The sequence below is a fragment of the Pseudonaja textilis genome, chromosome 2 (genome assembly GCF_049901715.1).
Source record: "Pseudonaja textilis isolate UNSWEBS1 chromosome 2, rPseTex1.2, whole genome shotgun sequence".
NCBI classification, from domain to species: domain Eukaryota; kingdom Metazoa; phylum Chordata; class Lepidosauria; order Squamata; family Elapidae; genus Pseudonaja; species Pseudonaja textilis.
The window spans coordinates 240,426,982-240,445,386 of NC_141991.1; the positions used below are offsets into that span (position 1 = coordinate 240,426,982).

Consider the following 18,405-nt stretch of genomic DNA (forward strand, 5'->3'; position numbering starts at 1 on the left):
AAGAGTGGGTCATTCCACGTAGAAGACGCTGTAAGACCCGTCTTCACATTGCCACAAATTAGTATTTTGCAATACTTCGCAGAGAGGGGGAGTTCAGGCTAATATAATAGGTAATCTTCTTTGAGAGAGTTTGGGCTCAGGTTGTCTTGCTTTCAGTTCATTTAGCACAGCGCCATCTACCCACACAAATAGCATTGCTGCATACTCTTATGTTGCCATAATTGAGTTTTCTTTTCCCTGCTGCCTTCAACCCTTCCAGCTAAAGATGCCAAAGTAAATCTGAAAAAAAAATGCATCTGATTCCATGTCTTCCTTAACTTGGAATCATAAAGTAGCTAACAATAAGTTAGGTAATGCAATAGAGAGAGAAAAAACATTGTTAAAATTCTGAACTAATTCACCTTAGTTTTAATTCTGTGCATCATTTGGACTGCTGGAAAGACAAATTGTATTGGGCAGGGGTCTTCAAACTTGACAGCTTTAAGACTTGTGGACTTCAACTCCCAGAATTCCTCCTCCAGTTATGTTAGCTCGGGAATTCTGGGAGTTGAAGTAGATAAGTCTTAAATTTGAAGTCTTAAATTTGCCAAGTTTGAAGACTCTTGGTATTGGGGGTGTGGGAATGGGGGAGGGCTAGACATTTCACATTTGTAGGGGCAGCCCAAACAGGAAGTGAATGTGCTGGGAGACAGGCCCTTGAAGGGGAGGATATCCTGTCCTCTGTGGCTCTACTCATCTCAAAGGACTTTTGATGGACAATCAGGTTGTCCCCGTACTCATCGTTTGTTTGGTACTCAACTTACAAACTTGTCATTGTGACATTGTGTCAGTTGCCTTGTGACTCACTACAGTATTCCTTATGGGAAAATTTTGTTTCATACTCATCATTTTTAGTACTCATCACACCTCCTGAAACCAATTAACGATGCGCACCAAGATACCACTGTACCTTATATAAATAAATTGGGTCCAACAGACCCTCAAGTTGGAGATTGGAGCAGAAACAGAACGAAACGAACAAAAGATTGATAAAATGAGGAACTGTGATAATTCTGTTCATCTATAGCTTTTTCCTACACTTGTAATGGAGGCTTTTAAGAAAAGATTGGACAGCCAATAGTATAGTCTCTTGCTCAAACAGGGGTTGGACTAGAAGACCTCCAAGGTCCCTTCCAACTCGGTTATTCTGTTATAATCTCATTGTTCAGAGCTTGTTTTCAATTCGTATATCATACTCATTTTAAAACAATTGTATTCTGACCCCCTCCTCTAGCAACTCCTCACCATGTGTTCTCTAAGCTGCTTGCAGCAAGCAACCAAGAATTGAACATATCTAAATATAAACTTGGCTTAGTTTCTACAGTGTAGCAACAGCCCATAATTCTCCACTGCATCATCTCCCTAAGATAGCATCTCCACGATATCATCAGTATTGGATTCATAAGGAGGAAAAAAATTAGTCTTCTATCTGCAATGTGTTACTAACATCCTCATGAGTATTTAACATTTGTCTGGCATGAGAATAAACATTTCTCTGCTTCTACAATTCCACCCCTCTCATTTTTATGAAATCAGCATACTTCCAATTCATTTCAGAATGACGCGCTTTAATAATGCTCTTCCTCAAAACATTGAACAGAAATACAGAGAGAGAACAACTGGATTTTTGTTGAGATGTTCTGAACTATGTGTGAAAGTGTTTTCTTCCCTTCCTTTAGAGAGTTTTTTAATTGATTGATTGATTGATTGATTATGTGCCATCATAAACATCTATGGAGATTCTCAATCATTCAGGCCATGGTTGTCCCAAAGGTGATTTTTCCAAAGGGCAACTGGACTTTCTTGGGGTTTTTTTTTTCTTTGAAAACATTTTATTTCTCATCCAGGAAGTTTCTTTAGTTCTGAAGAATAGCAATAACAATAGCATTTAGACTTATATACTGCTTCACAGTGCTTTCCAGCCCTCTCTAAGCAGTTTACAGAGTCAGCCTATTGCCCCCAACAATCGTGGGTCCTCATTCTACCCACCTTGGAAGGAGGGAGGGCTGACTCAACCTTGAGCCTGGTGGGATTTGAATCACCATATTGCAGGCAGCTGGCAGCCAGCAGAAGTAGCCTGCAGTACTGCACTCTAACCACTGCACCACTACAGCTCTTGGATGAGAAGCAAAAAAAAACAAAACCAAGAAATTCCAGTTGCCTTTTGGAAAAACGTACCAATTGGAGAAGCATCATAAAGCTTTTTTTAGGTTTTCAATTTGTGGACTTCAACAAAATTTCAGTAGACAGTAAGAAGGCAAACATTTTGTTAGCATTCTCTAAATGGAGAAGGTAGATTCTAAATGGTGGTAGAAACAGAGCAAACAGAGAGGTACCAGAATTTTTTGTTGTCATGTCTTCAGTAATTCATTCATATTTAAATGTTTGTTTTATATATTTTTAAAAACACAAATATTTAAAGTTGATTGGTTCATTGCCATCAAGTGCACATGCCCTTGGGGAAAAAAATCCCAGAAAATTGTTCAATATCCATATCCATATCCGCTCATCACACTGTTTCTTTTCAGGGCAGGAAACATTATGCAAAGCCGTGGAGGATGAGTAAGAAATAGTAAGAGGAAGAAATTAAGACATGAGACAAAAAAAACCCCAAAAAGTAAACACTAATCTAGTTTACATTTGTAAGTGTGTGCTTATGATTTTAATTCAGCCATGCCATGCCTGAGAATCTTCTGGTATGCTAAAATTATTGAGAAAAGAGTACAGGTATTCCTCGACTTACAACAGTTCATTTAAAGACCATTTGAAGTTACAAGGGCATTTGAAAAAAGTGGCTTATGACCATTTTTCACATTGATAACCATAGCAGCATCTCCATGACACGTGACCAAAATTCAGATGCTTGGCAACCGACTCATATTTATGATGGCTGTAATGTCCCGGGGTCATATAATCACCTTTTGCAACCTTCTGACAAGCAAAGTCAATGGGGAAGCCAGCTTCACTTAACGACTGTGTTACTAACTTAATAATTGCAGTGATTCACTTAACAACTCTGGCAAGAAATATCGTAAAATGGGGCAAAACTCACTTAACAACCATCTCGCTTAGCAAGAAAATTCTGGACTCAATTCTGATTGAAAGTTAAGGTCTATGTGTATGAGTATCTGTCCAGTTTACTCCCATGTGAAATCCCCTTCTTTCCAAATGTTATTGCGGTCTTTTTCTTTCCCTAATGGAAAGATTTCCTTTCTAGTGAGAAGATGTGGGGACTTTTAGTATTTTCTTGAAAGAGAAAATAGAAAATAGGAGGAACTGATACAGTTTTTTCTCTTCTCCTCCTTCTTTTCCAGCGGGGAGAATGGGAAGGCAGCATCAATATCTTCAAGGGTTACAAAAGAGCTTTTGGAGAAACCTCTAATCACACACTAGCAAATAATTTTCCTCATCTTGTTCATCAGTTGTTAATTATGACAAAGTTGCATTAGATTTTCAAGTCATTTTTAAAGAACTGGAAAGTATGGAATCTTAAAGACTAATAAATGTATTATGTTCTAAGCTTCTATGTACTGCAACTACAGCATCCATTATTATTTGCAATACCAATACTCTAAATCCTTTTTGTTTATGTCTTTCTCTTCTTTTCATTTCTTCCTTAATTGTGTTTACATTGTGGATTGGAAGCTAGCTTCGTTTTGTGTATGTATGCATGTATGTATGTATAAATGTGTGTGTAGTACCAGTTTCATTATTATTAAAATAATAATTCTCAGTAACTTTAAATATTGTCATTTGATTCCATGGGGAGGGTTTCCCAACTTTTTAACTTATTTGGAACATAACCAAATATATACTTCCCCATGCACATTTATTAAATCCATGTGCTATTCTTTGGATGCCACTGTATCATGTTCATGTGTGCATGCACTGTGTGATTTGATTTTTATTGGTGTTTGTACAATACTTTTGTGGTCTTGCTGATGAAAGGCACTGTATTTAGTTAGACTGGAATAGACACAGTAAATCTGACAAACCCATCAATGACTTGTTGCTATTGAATTCTGTTGACTTAGCAAAGAGCTGCTCCTGTCCAATTCCTCCTTTGGCACTTCATTTGTCAGCAAAATGGAATTTATCATTTGCTATGTAGCATGGCTTTTTTGTGTGTGAAATTAAAGTCCCCAATCAAGAATCATGGATGTTTAAAAATTCCAGGAGACTTCGAGCAGATATATGGTGATTAGCTTGGATTCTGGCTCACCTTTATTTAGACAAATATCTGATAGTGTGCCAATGTCAAGACATTCAATTTGTACACTTGGAAAGAAAGTTGGCTTGGAGACTAACTGGGACTTGGAAGACAGTGGAAAGAACATTTGTTCTTTCTCTCTCACTCCCTTTTTCTACCCCTATCTCCCACTCCTTATTCATATCTCTAAGAATTTCTGTTTTAGATCTGGTCATCTTAAATTTTTAAAGGGGTTCCCTTTGAAAATGGTTTAGAAACATCATTTAACTGAGAACAACATGACTGTGAGATTGGTGGCTCAGTAAGAACATTATAAACATGGCAATGCTTCACTATTAGGCTCATACTCAAAGAGCTAGTTTTAAATTTGGAGGGTCTTCATAGCATAGGCCAAAGCCAGAAAGATGATTTTATATATATATATATATATATATATATATATATATATATATATATATATATTTTATGAGGTATCTCGGTATTTGTGTGTGGGTCTTTGGTTGTTCGGGTTTTCTCCGTGTAAGATTCAAGTATCTAGGCAACGTTTCGATGAAGTCTCATTCATCATCTTCAGGCTTCTGTCTCCGGCTCTGTGCTTCTCAGAGTGATGTGAGATTGCAGCTGCTTCTTCCTTTTAACTGCCAGTGGGGGTGGGACTTGATTGGGTGGGGGCTTGGCTGTGTTCTGATTGGGTGGGGGTGTGTTCTCATTTGTAGGGGGTTTGGCTGTGTTCTGATTGGTTGGGGGGGTTAGCCGTGTTCTGATTGGTTGGAGGTGTGTTCTGTTCAGGTGGGGGCTCGGTTGTGCTCAGGTTAGTCTTAGTTGCTGGGGGATTTGAGTTGGTGAGCTGTGATCTTGCTGTTTGGCTTCGAGTTCGTGGTCGTGCTGCATCTTCATAGTGGGTGTCGGTTTGCTTCATGTATGGCTCGGAGGGGTTTGAAGTGGGTAGTGATGCAGCTGCTTAGCCGATGAACAACACCAAAAAACCGAACTACACACTCTCACCAACGTACTTACAGCCAATGGATTCCAAAGAAAGAAGATTACCCATCTAATCCAAAAAGAAACCCCAACCAAAATCCAAGACAGAGAACAAGAAAACGGCAAAGCCCTCCTCCCATATATAAAAGGCACTACAGACAAAATCAGCAAGATCCTCCAAAAACACAACATCAAAACAGCATTCTGCACAAACAGAAAAATATGCACCATCCTAAGAAACCCCAAAGACAAAATCGAATTAGAAAACCAAGGAGTATACGAAATCCCCTGCACTGCCTGCCCTACCACATACATTGGACAAACTAACAGAAGAATAAGTGCACGCATTGAAGAACATAAGAACTTAATCAAAAAAGAAGAAACAACCTCTTCCCTGGTCCAGCACCTCAAAGCCACAGGACATGAAATTGATTTTAAAAATACCAGAACTATCGCCAAAACCGAACACTTCAACAGCAGAATAATCAGAGAAGCCATAGAGATAGAAAAACGCCCACACAGCATGAACAAACGAGATGACACCTCCCGCCTTCCAACCATTTGGAAACCCGACCTCATGAACAGATGAGTACCTAACATGAAGAAGGACACCAGACCCACACCCATGAGAGCCACACAAGATGCCACCACCACACTTCCATGTAGAAAACAGACTCACACCCACTCAGAAGATGAGACACGACCATGGACCAGAAGCTGCACTGCAGCTGCATCACTACCCACTTCAAACCCCTCCGAGCCATACATGAAGCAAACCGACACCCACTATGAAGATGCAGCACGACCACGAACTTGAAGCCAAACAGCAAGATCACAGCTCACCAACTCAAATCCCCCAGCAACTAAGACTAACCTGAGCACAACCGAGCCCCCACCTGAACAGAACACGCCTCCAACCAATCAGAACACGGCTAACCCCCAACCAATCAGAACACAGCCAAACCCCTACAAATGAGAACACACCCCACCCAATCAGAACACAGCCAAGCCCCCACCCAATCAAGTCCCACCCCCACTGGCAGTTAAAAGGAAGAAGCAGCTGCAATCTCACATCACTCTGAGAAGCACAGAGCCGGAGACAGAAGCCTGAAGATGATGAATGAGACTTCATCGAAACGTTGCCTAGATACTTCGAATCTTACACGGGAGAAAACCCGAACAACCAAAGATCCATATATATATATATATATATATATCAGATAATCCTCCATAATCCTCAGAAGTTCTTCTCTAGATGTTCCATTAATGAATTGCAATGGATGGGTCATAAAGAAAAGGATGTGCTGCACCAGCTCTGAAATGTACTGTACCAAGAAATGTAGGGGGCTGTTCAGAGTTGGACGGACATATCTTCATTTCACATTTCTTTATATGTGCTTCAGCCTCTTATTACGTTGAGTCATAATATGATCATTTCTGCCTAGGATTTTCATCTGAATGTTGAGTTAATGTTTCTGACTTACCATCTTGAAATCTTGATATAGAACAGCCTAAGAATATTAGAACTCAACACCAAACCAAAGGAAAGTCAATGAAACAATTAAAAAGTTCAGGTGAGGTGAATAGCTTTAAGGAGAAATTGAAGAAGAAATTGTAGGAGATGACCAGGATGAGCCTGTGGGAGGGGTCAAACGTATCATCAATCATGAGTGTCTGCACACCCGCAAGAGATTGAAGTTCAGCCCATCTTGAATTCCTTCTTAACTTCCGTTTATTTCCTTTGACTGTTAGTAGTTCAGATTCTTATAGAGAGCTTAAGCTTACAATAAATTTTATACTCATTTGAACTGCCTGAATCTCCTGATTTTTCTGGCACTTGACAGCAATCTGTTATTTCAAATATGTAGAATATTAAAGCACATTTACAATCTGCCTCAGCAAGTAGCAGCTGCTGGCTAATTTAGGGCTTGGAAGTGATGCAGGTCAGATCTGGTTAGTATTTAGGCAACAGATCTCTTGGGAATTCCAAATTAGACTAAGAATTTGAAAAAGCTTTCTAAGGCAAATGGAAAACATTTAATATGGATGCCAAGAAACGTGTGTAGATGTGTTGGTCAGTCTGAAAGAGATTTTAGCTTCACCTTCATGCTTAAAATATTCAGCATGGCATGTATGTTTTATGAAAATTGTAAGTGAAGGATTGGTCATTTATGTAATAATAAACACTATGCTTCATACACTTATGTTAATATGCAAAAAGATATATTGAGAGAAGATGCATACACAGTCTATGTTTTTAAAAATGTATTGAAATAGGACATAGTTGTGCTGGATGTATAAAAACTAGTATCCATTTATGGCTTTGGTTGCTGATATTTTTATGATACATGTGGTATTTTGATATCGTTGAAAGAAGTCACCATTAAAAAAAATCAAATTCATCCATTTTACTGGCTAGATTGTGCTAAACACACAGCAGCTAGTACATAATACTACATTTAAATGAATGCCATCTTTAGTTACATATTTGTATAGCTAAGAATGGGAAATATTTTTCAGGGTTAAGATATTTAGTCCATGGAATATAAATACCAAATATTACACATGATAAAAGTTAAGGATGGGCAATGGACAGATACTTTTCTTATCCAAATCAAAATCTATGATTTGGAAATACAAATTCCCAGTTGGGTTTCTGACAGTATTCCTTTACTAAAGCTTCTGAATAAAGCCCCCTGAAGTGTGCTAGTGTGCTACTGAGCTCCTTTATCATCCAAATCATTGTTGCCTGATTGGTAGGTTTTTATCTATTTCATTATTTGTTGGGTATAAACTTCCATTGTGTTTATTTTGGAATTATAGAATCCTGAAGTCGAAGGGGTGATTTAGGCCATTGCATTCAACCTTTGACTCTGTGCAGGAAATCAGATTAAAGCTTTCCAGGCAAATGGAAGTGTACCCTTCACTTGAAGACAGCCGAGGAAAGGGAGCCACCATCTCTCTGCATAATTGGTTCCACTGTCAAACTGCTCTTATTTTTAGAAAGGTTTGCTTTTCCCTAACCTTCCACTGAAATTTGCTTTCCTGTAACTTAAATCCATGACTCCATGGATTTAAATTCTCTACATTGGTATGACAGAAAATCTTTCAAATATTTTTGAGTGTTTGAAGAGTGTTGGCCTACTGTCCCCTAATCATATTTTCTCATAGCTAAACATGTCAAGTTTTTTCAACCTCCCTTCATAGGCCCTTCATAATCTCCCATCATCTCTGTTGCCCTTCTGTGAATCTTTTCCAATTTATCTGGGATTTCTTAAGACATTTTCAGCCCATTTGTGGAGCATATCAAGACTATTCTGAATTATATTTTGCCTACGAATAGGCAATACACTTAACAATGTTAATGATTTATGCAGAAATCTTTAGTCTTTAGGGTAGATAAGTAGCTAACGAACTATTGGGATAAAGGATGGTGAAAAATATTATTAGATCATATCTCATGATACCCTTTCCTTTATGGAATACTAAATCAGGTTTTTAGATTAATGGAAGAAAAACACTTTTAGATGTAACATGCTGAATGTGTTTGTTTATCTATTATTTGGAATTTTGGTTCAATTTTCAGTTCGCTCCAAAAAACAAACAAGATTTTTCTTTTCCTTTCCCTTCCTTCCCTTCCTTTTCTTTTCTTTTGGTGTAGGTGAATTATTACTTAACTCCCACCAGCTTCTGGGTTATTTGCAAACACAGATGGTTATTATTTATCCATATAAGGTTTTTGGCAAAGAAACAAAGGCCTCAGTAAGAAATGTTGATGCTTGGATAAAATAAATAAGATTTTTTTGTGACTTACTAGTTCACTCGATAATCATGAATTTACTCAAAGATATATTTATGCTTTTTAAGACAGCGGTCCCCAACCTTTCTGGGTCCTATCCTATCCTATCCTATCCTAAATAGTTCTTTCTTTCATTCATCATACTTGTACCTCCTGTATACTGAAAAATTCAGAAATCACCCAGAAGATTTTAAAATATTGCTAAAAATGATACAAGCATACCCATAGAGATACTAGAAGTCAAATGCAACTTTAAGGCTGATGTTTATTCCAACCCAGCTCTTCTTGTCCCCAAAGGAAAATGACCAACCAGCTATTTGATTGTGTATTTGTTGGTAAGCCTATTGTCTATTAGCTACTCAAGTTCAAGATGTTGCCTATTATTTGAAGACTTAAAATTCCAGAAATAACATTCTAATGTAGCAGGAGAACTGAATTCATGGCCCATGGGGAATGTTAGTTCACATTTTCTTGATAAATGTGTCTAGGTGATATGTGTGTGTGTGTGTGTGTGTGTGTGTGTGTGTGTGTGTGTTTTCCAACATGTCACTTGCCCGTGTTAAATTTCTGTTGGATATTTAAAACATTTTAGGAATACACTTAAAGGCAAGATAGCTTAAATTTACAGTTGTTTAAGACTACCATCCCAAGGATGTATTGCTTGATGTTTGGAAAAAGCCATCACAGCCTGCTGGCCTGTCATTTTTGTAAGTGTAATTGTATAATTTGGTGAAATAAAGCAAGTCTTACTTGCCTCTGCTTGTCTGACAGCAAGTTTTTTTCAGGAAAATATCACTGCAAATAATCCACTTCACCCCCAGTCATTTTGATAAATTGCTTGTGGAAATGTAATTGGCAGTGAGAATGCCAGGGGTCATGTCAGACCTTGCAATTTAGAATTATGCCTGTTATTTAACTTCAAGGGACTCCCAGATTATCTTCCTTGTTGCTCTTGAAACCTGACCTGTCTTGACGCAATCAAACCAAGCCTGCAAGAGTTCAAGAATGAGGAAAACATCCCTGCCCTTGGGTTCAAAATATGGGCTTCTTCTAACTGGGAGAATAATGGGATTTATGTGCAATTTGCTACTATAAAAATAGCCATTGGTCACCTCGTCTCTAGTTCTGAAGTTTGTATGGAAATAGCAGCTTTTGCAAATGTTTTTTATTTGGGCTTCTGGGAGTTTTTATAAATGTTTGGCTTAGTTTTAATGGGTGTTTTAAAACTCACAGCCAGTGTTTGTTTGTTTGTTTTAAAAAAAATCTAAGCTTTTTTCCCCCCAAAAGAATGGTTTCCTGGTGCTGTTTCCAAAGCATTTTAAAAATGCAATTTAATTTTTTTGACTTAAAATATCAAAGCACATATAAGTTCTGATAATTGTAGAATACTAAGACAACAGAAACAAAATTAATATTAAATATTCTATTAGTGGATAATCGGGTTTGTTAAATATCTTACTTAAATGACCCAGAAGACTAGAAATATCTGTAAGTGTTCATAAGAGACTTGCCAGGAATGCAAAGCTATATTTCAATATTTGGAGAAGCATTTTGAGCAGGGGTGGGATTCTACCAGTTCTGTCCACTTCTGTAGAACAGGTTGTTCTGAAGAGCAGCAAACAGAGAGCATACATAGAACTGGTTCTATGTCTGTTGCTGTTATGGCCACCCACCTACCTGGGCTTTTACCTGACCTTTATTTGCATTTTCAACCGCAGTTGCTTTGCGTGACACAGCTGCGGTTGAAAAAGCAGGAAAAAAGGGCTTTTCCGACCACTGCGTACTTTCATGCAGCGCTGCTCAGCAGTCTGGGCAGATGCACGCACACAACGCAGAGCGACAGAACCGGTAGTTATGCTGGTCGGATCCCATCCCTGATTATGAGGAAAATCCTTAGGATTTGGGTAAAAACTTACAGCATTAAGGCATTTCTTCTACTGTGGTCTTAAGCCATGGTAGGTTAAGGTTGTAAAAATTTGGGTAAGGAATCTAACTTAGGTAAATAGCTTTCATCTCTTACCTTTCCCAGTCAGGTATGGGGACTTCATAACTCTTGGTCAGAAGAAGAAGGACAGCACATCTACAACCAATAGGGAAAGCCTCAAGGTGATCTTCCTGCTTTGTGTGGAGTAATGCAAAATAGGATTTCAGATTATATGAACAATTCTAATGTTCATATATATATATATATATATAGGTCATTTCACAGCAGCAGCTCAGATTTGCTTACATTCCAGACAGTAAGCGAGATGCTCTTCTGGTAATGAAAACATGTCTCCACTTTACACTACGCTGTGTTGTTGGATGTAGTGGTGGCAGCCTTCCTGAATACCTTTGAACTGTTTTCTTCCTTTCTTTGTTTTTCTAGAAGATAAAATTTTACAGATGCATTTTAAAAGGCCGGATAATGAGGACCAGTGTTTGCAAAACAAGGAAAACCTTTCTTCGACCTCTACCCCACCGGTTTCAGACAGCCTAACTTCATTAAGAAGGATTTGTACTCCAGCTTAATCTTTGAAACTGTAGAATATGCATGCCAGAGTGGTGGGTGTTTTACATAGTTTTGATCCTTTCTTGTTGATTTCTAAAGGTCACATCTTAGAGCTGAGAGCTGTTAGTTTGCTGCCCTTTTTTTATAGCTTTGTTGACTTTGTCTCCTGAATTCTTGGCACTGGGGAGATGGAGGGATTGGGGAGGGGGGGGGATTTTAATCGAGACTTGTGCTCAGTTATACATATGCTATAAGGGATGCGGTGGCTAAGATGCTGAGCTTGTCGGTCAAAAAGGTCGGCAGTTCGAATCCCTAGTACTGCGTAACAGAGTGAGCTCCCGTTACTTGTTCCAGGTTCTGCCAAGCTAGAAGTTTGAAAGCATGTAAAAATGCAAGTAGAAAAATAGGGACCACTTTGGTGGGAAGGTGTAATAGCATTCCATGTGCCTTTGGCGTTAAGTCATGCCGGCCACATGACCATGGAGATGTCTTTGGACAGCTCTGGCTCTTTGGCTTTGTAATGGAGATAAGCACCGCCCCCTAGAGCCGGAAATGATTAGCATATATGTGCGAGGGTAATTGTTACCTTTATACATATGCTCCTAAGATAATATGTTCTTAAGAGTAGCCAGGACTGGAGGGGACTGGAGGCTAAAGCATATGAAGAACGCTTGCAGGAACTGGGCATGGCTAAGTCTAGTGAAGAGAAGGACCAAGGGAGACATGATAGCAGTGTTCCAATATCTGAGGGGCTGCCATAGAGAGGAAGGGATCAAGCTATTTTCCAAGGCACCCAAAGGCCAGACAAGGAATAATGGATGACCACAGAGAGATTCAACCTAGAAATAAGGAGAACTTTTCTGACAGTGAGAACAATCAACCAATGGAACAGAAGTTGCCTTTGGAAGTTGTGGGAGCTTCATCACTGGAGGATTTCAAAAAGAGATTGGACTACCATTTATCAGAAATGGTGTAGGGTCTCCTGCTTGGCCGGGGAGTTGGACCAGATGACCTACAAGGTCCGTTCCAACTCTATTAATCTAAATCTTAACTGGACACCATGCTGAGAATGGTGTCAGTTGTAACCCATGTGGGCATTCTAGCAAATTTAGCACTTGGTGTGTGCTTTAAGGAACACAACAAGCAAAATAAGCTGGGGTTTGGGTTTTTTTTTTTATATAAATAAAATTCCCAAATCCATCATCAGGTAATATCATTTTTGGGATCAAACGATATACATGAAATTATGGGTAAAGTGGTGAAAAAAGAAGGATACTCTTGATACAGCTCCTGGAATTGACATTATGGGATCATTTTAAGGAACAATTCTGGCCCTGTTTGAAAGCAATTGGCAAAAACGTCCCCTTTTAGTCTTTTTTGGAAAGCTCGCTGGAAAGTTCTGTCTCTGTGTGCATTTTGGAGAATTAATAGAACACATTTGGGCCAGCTGTACTTCCATTTAAAATATATTACTTCAAAATCTCATAGAACATCCATTAATTTGTGGGAAGGCTTAAAAACTCCTTTAATCTGAGACCACTTCATGGTGACTTCACATCTGTGTAGTTTTCTTGGCAAAGTAAAGAAACTTTTTGCCCCTGCCTTCTTCCAGTCCATTTGGTGGGGAAATTAAAAATTACAATGGGATCTGTTCACCCATTGGCAAAATCCATGCTCTTGGATCTGTGTATGGATAAAAATGTCAGAAGAATAGAGTCATGCTTTGCTTTCAAATGAAAGGCAAGGTCAGGTGAGGTCAGGTGAGGCACACCAAGACTGGCCTAAAAACAGCAAGAGAGCAGATGCTGTTGATGGTGGGGAGGTAGGGGAAGAAGGGATTGGAGGACAGAGCTCAAATGGCTCACAGTTGATCCCACAACCTGTTAGTAGCAGTGCAAATATAGTGAAGGCGTGTGGACTTAGAATTCACTCTAATTCTATATAGCAATAGCAATAGACTTATATACTGCTTTATAGTGCTTTCCAGCCCTCTCAAAGTGGTTTACAGAGTCAGCCTATTGTCCCCAACAATCTGGGTCCTCATTTTACCCACCTCAGAAGGATGGAAGGCTGAGGCAACTTTGAGCCTGGTGGGATTCAATTTGCCAAATTGCAGTAGGAGTACCTTGCAGTACTGTACTGTAACCACTGCACCGCTGAGCATATGTATGTATGTATGTATGTTATCTATCTATCTATCTATCTATCTATCTATCTATCTATCTATCTGTCTATCTGTCTATCTGTCTATCTGTCTATCTATCTTTATGTTTTCGCGGGTATTTGTATGTGGATCTTTCGTTATTCGGGTTTTCTCCCATGTAAAATTGGAAGTATCTTGGCGACGTTTTGACGAAATCTCATTCATCATCTTCCCTCATTAACAAACGAGTACCTAACATGAAGAATGACACCAGACTCACACCCACGAGGGCCACACAAGATGCTACCACCACACTTCCACATAGAAAGCAGACTCACACCCACACAGATGATGAGACATGACCACGGACCAGAAGCCATACCGCAGCTACATCACTATCCGCTTCAAACCCCTCCGACCCATACATGAAGCGAACGGACTCCCACCATGAAGATGTGGCACGACCACGAACGCGAAGCCAAGCAACAGGATCACAACTCACCAGCTCAAATCCCCTAGCAACTAAGACTAACGTGAGCACAACCAAGCCCCCACCTGAACAGAACACACCCCCAGCCAATCAGAACATAGCCAAGCCCGCACACAATCAAGTCACACCCCCACTAGCAGTTAAAAGGAAGAAGCAGCTACAAGCTCACATTACTCCAAGAAGCACAGGGCCGAAGACACAAGCCTGAAGATGATGAATGAGATTTCGTCGAAACGTCGCCAAGTTACTTCCAATTTTACGCGGGAGAAAACCCGAATAACCAAAGATCCACGTGTGTGTGTGTGTGTGTGTGTGTGTGTGTGTGTGGCATTCAGCTTTGTTCGGGTATTTTCCCACGTCATTGTAGTTGTGCTTTTAAAGTTGTAGCGATATTTCGGCAGAATCTCATCTGCCATCATCAAGCTTCTGTATTGTGTTCATCTGTGAGTCAGACTTTTACAGTTGTTTCAGTTTTAAATTTGGGGCTAGCCTACTGCTGTGCCAGAATGTTTTTTTCTTCATCCTGATTGGTTGGGAGTCTTGGTCTGTGTTTATTGGTCTTGGAGTTTGCTGTGTTCTGCTTGATTGGTGTTTCTAATATCTTCTGTCTGTTTTGTGGCTTTTTTTGTGTTGATTGGCTGGCAACATTGTGTTCCTGTATTGGAGGCTTTTAGTGCAGCTTGGCTCCGAGTAAATGGACGGCTATCATTTATTAGGAAGCTAGGTTTCATCTGGGTGCCTGGTTGGGGTGTGTTTGAGCTGGAGGTATCAGGGGGGATCTGTTTGTGCCCAGGTGTTGCCTGGCTAGTGGTGTGGAGATTATTTTGCTTGTGAGTGCAGGCTTCCATGATGGCAGATGAGATTCTGCCGAAACGTAGGCGAGCTCATTTCCGGTCTTCTGGAACTTGCAGGAGGCCCGCTTTTCACTTTTCCTTGAGCCTCCAGGAGGGTGAAACCAATCTCCCCAGGCTCCAGAGGCTCTCTGGAGCCCTGAAATGGGCCTGTTTCCAGCCTTCCAGAACTTCCAGGATGCCTGTTTTTTGCCTTTCCCAGGTTCTGGAAGCTTTCCTCGAGCCTCCGGGAAGGCAAAAACAGCCTCACCAAGCTCCAGAGGCTCTCTAGAGCCACAACCAAAGCAGTTGTCGGATAAAAGAAATCTGTAGAAATGTAATTTGAGAAAATATCTCAGGCTGGACTGTCCCGAGTTCTCTTGTAAGTAAAGCCAGGTAGGAGGAAGATGCTTTCAGACTGGTGAGATTCTGTTACCATTACCCTACAATAAAAGTAATTTAGTATTTCTAACTTTGGTTTTCAAATTTGGTTGAGCCTCAAAGGTCTGGCCCTTAGGCCTTAAAAACTGCATTTGGAAAGGAGAATGACCCTGAGTCTTTTGTTTTAAAAGTGACTTATGACCCTTTTTCACACTTACGACTGTTGCAGCACCCCCACAGTCATGAGAGGCCAGGCGAGGAGATGCGTGCCTTGATGTGAGTGATGTTGAGTTGGCCACGCCCAGCCAGTCACTTGACCACCAAGCCATGCCCACCACCTATGCCACGCCCATAGAACCGGTTGTTAAAAATTTGAATCCCACCCCTGTTGACTGGGAATGTGAAGGGAGACTTTCCCATACTCAGATTGGTGGGAGTATGGAAGAGAAGAAACATCTGAGACCCATACCTCTTCCCCTTCCCTTGCCTGCCCTCCATAGCCACAGCCTGATGGACACTGAGCTTTCTTACCAAGGACAAGATGAGGTCTGCCTCAGGGCCCAGAGGTCTCTACTTACACCTCTGACCCTAAACTTGCTTAGTATCCTCGGATACATTGGAAGACACATTCTAACCACTTGTATTGAAGTATAATTTGCATCCAAATTTTCTGTAAGTGAGGAAACTGGGACATCACCCTATCCCATATCTGGATAGGGCTGCAAATTCTAGCAAGCTGTCTCAAATCCACCAGTCATTTCAAGTGTAGTAAGCTTAAAAGGATTCATTCTTTCTCATCCTAAGAGTTTCCTCACAGCTCGTGGTCTCTGCAGTTGGTCTAATTAACAAATGCTGGACAATCCATTAGTGATTTAAGATTTCTTTGCAGACTTGTTAAAGGACTTTTCTTTTGTCTAGACATCACTGCCTGATTTTGAGGTTCCCCTGCTTTTTATGGCCTCATATATTTTTTCCTTCAGCAAATTTGGGGTTCCTCCTGAAGATGGTACTGCTACCCTCTCTTTGTAACTTGTTACTCGCTCCACGGTAATAATAGAAAAGCAATACTTAAGAACTGGTAAACCGGCCATCCTTGTCTTGGGCAAATTCACAAGTAGGACTTGAAGGTATATTAAATAGACTTTGTTGATATAGGTCCTGTGTGTAGTCATTTTTTTTTGCATCCGTTGACTCATTCAGCCTCATTGAAGGTCTTTCATTGCTAAGACCACAGGGGAAACAATTGTCCCAATCATTTTCATGTTGAGTCTACATTTTGCCATTTAAGAAGCCAAAAGGAGGTGAACGAGACCTTATTTCAGCATCTGATCTTTCCAAACACATCTGCAAAACATTCTAGAAATCATACCTCTACAACCTTAAACCTTGCTTCTGGTTGTATAGGTTTGTATAGGAGTCAAGCCAAATTTTTGCCTATCTGTAGTGACAGACTTAAAGGCATCCAGTCAGCTTCATGACTGAATAGAGTTTTGGTTGTATACACTGTAACTTCCCACTCCTTCTGCTGATCTTAGCCCAAGTGCTTTTGAATGGGTTTGCATATAATTCTGTGGTTAATTAATAACAGCTTCACAGCATCTGCCTATCCCCTTCTCTGTTTTGACTTCTACAGGTCAGCCTCTGTTGGCCTGGCAATTCAGCCCCATTTTTGCTTGATGATCAGGATATTCTGCATTTTGAAGAAGAAATGGAGTAATATCATGCTTTCTTGGGTTCATGAGTCCATTTGTGAATTGCCTGCCCGCCCCTCTGTCTTTTAAATAAATCAATGAGAAATACATCTTTGCACGAATGCCTGTATTCAAGAAGCATGCCAGAATCAATAGTTAATAACTAAGTAATACTTAACAGAGCTCCTCAAAGACAATCTCTGGGCTTGGAGATCTGTGTATTTTTTATCATTGTTGTACACTTTGTTTCCAGGGACTGTGGGTTCTTCCTGGGAAAAAATGATAAGAAGTCTGAGATTAGGATCTCTCTTCCTCCCTCCCCCCAGCTATCTTGCTAGCTATCTCTTATCTATTTCTCATCTATTTTTCTCTCATGTCATTTATCAAATCATCCTATCTATCTTTCTTTCTTTCTGTCTGTCCATCCCTCCCTCCCTCCCTCTCTCTCTCTCTGTGCCTGTCTGCCTGCCTGCCTGCCTGTCCTCTGTCTTATCTATCTATATCTATTTACCTATCTACTTATCTATCAAACTACCAAACTACAAACCTATTCTGGTTACTTCTTCAGATTCTTGTATGCAAGTTACAAAGAGAGGGTAGCAGTACCATCTTCAGGAGAATCCCAAATTTGCTGAAGGAGAAAATATATGAGGCCATAAAAAGCAGGGGAAACCTCAAAATCAGCCAGTGATGTCTAGACAAGCATACTCAGTGATTACATAATACTGAAGGGGACAGGAAATTGAAGAAGTCTGGTAAGGGAATTAAATGGATGCTGTTTAGAGTCATATGGCTGAAGCAATATTATAAGGCATTTTTCCCCCTTCCATTCAGTCGTGTCCAATTTTTGGAGATTGACTGGATAAGTCCCATTACCTCCTTCTTAGAAAGTGACCAGCCCAAGGAAAATCACTCAGCTGGTTCTCACATTTCTAGCCTGATGCCTACTACCAGAATGGGGCAATAAAACCACAGCCTACTTGCCACAGCCGACTCACCACGGCTGATTTGCCACAGGACAATTCTCCACGGCTAACTCACTGCAGGAAATTCAGTGCGAGGTAACTCAAGGAGACAAGAGGGACAAGTGATGACACACTCACCCCCACCCCCCAACCTCACCTACCCCAGCCTTGAGGACTTGAGAAGGTTCAAACCTAAAGCAGGACAAGGCCTATTCAATGGTGGGGTTCAATTTTTTTTACTACCGGTTCTGTGGGCGTGGCTTGGTGGGTGTGGCAGGGGAAGGATGCTGTAAAATCTCCAGTCAGAGGCGGTATTTGCCGGTTCTCCGAATTATTTAAAATTTCCGCTACCAGTTCTCCAGAACTGGTCAGAACCTGCTGAATA

At 40.3% G+C, this 18,405-nt stretch overlaps 1 protein-coding gene and 1 long non-coding RNA gene across 5 annotated transcripts in view; one reads left to right on the forward strand and one right to left on the reverse strand.

Moving 5' to 3' along the window:
* CCBE1 (collagen and calcium binding EGF domains 1) overlaps positions 1-18,405 on the forward strand; it is a 193,663-nt gene that overhangs the window by 135,392 nt on the left and 39,866 nt on the right. The window lies entirely within an intron of this gene.
* Positions 1-18,405, reverse strand: part of LOC148127434 (uncharacterized) — a 37,449-nt gene that overhangs the window by 7,924 nt on the left and 11,120 nt on the right. The window contains exon 2 of the long non-coding RNA XR_015742404.1: positions 11,050-11,393. This is a non-coding gene — a long non-coding RNA (uncharacterized LOC148127434). The remainder of the gene's footprint in view (positions 1-11,049; positions 11,394-18,405) is intronic.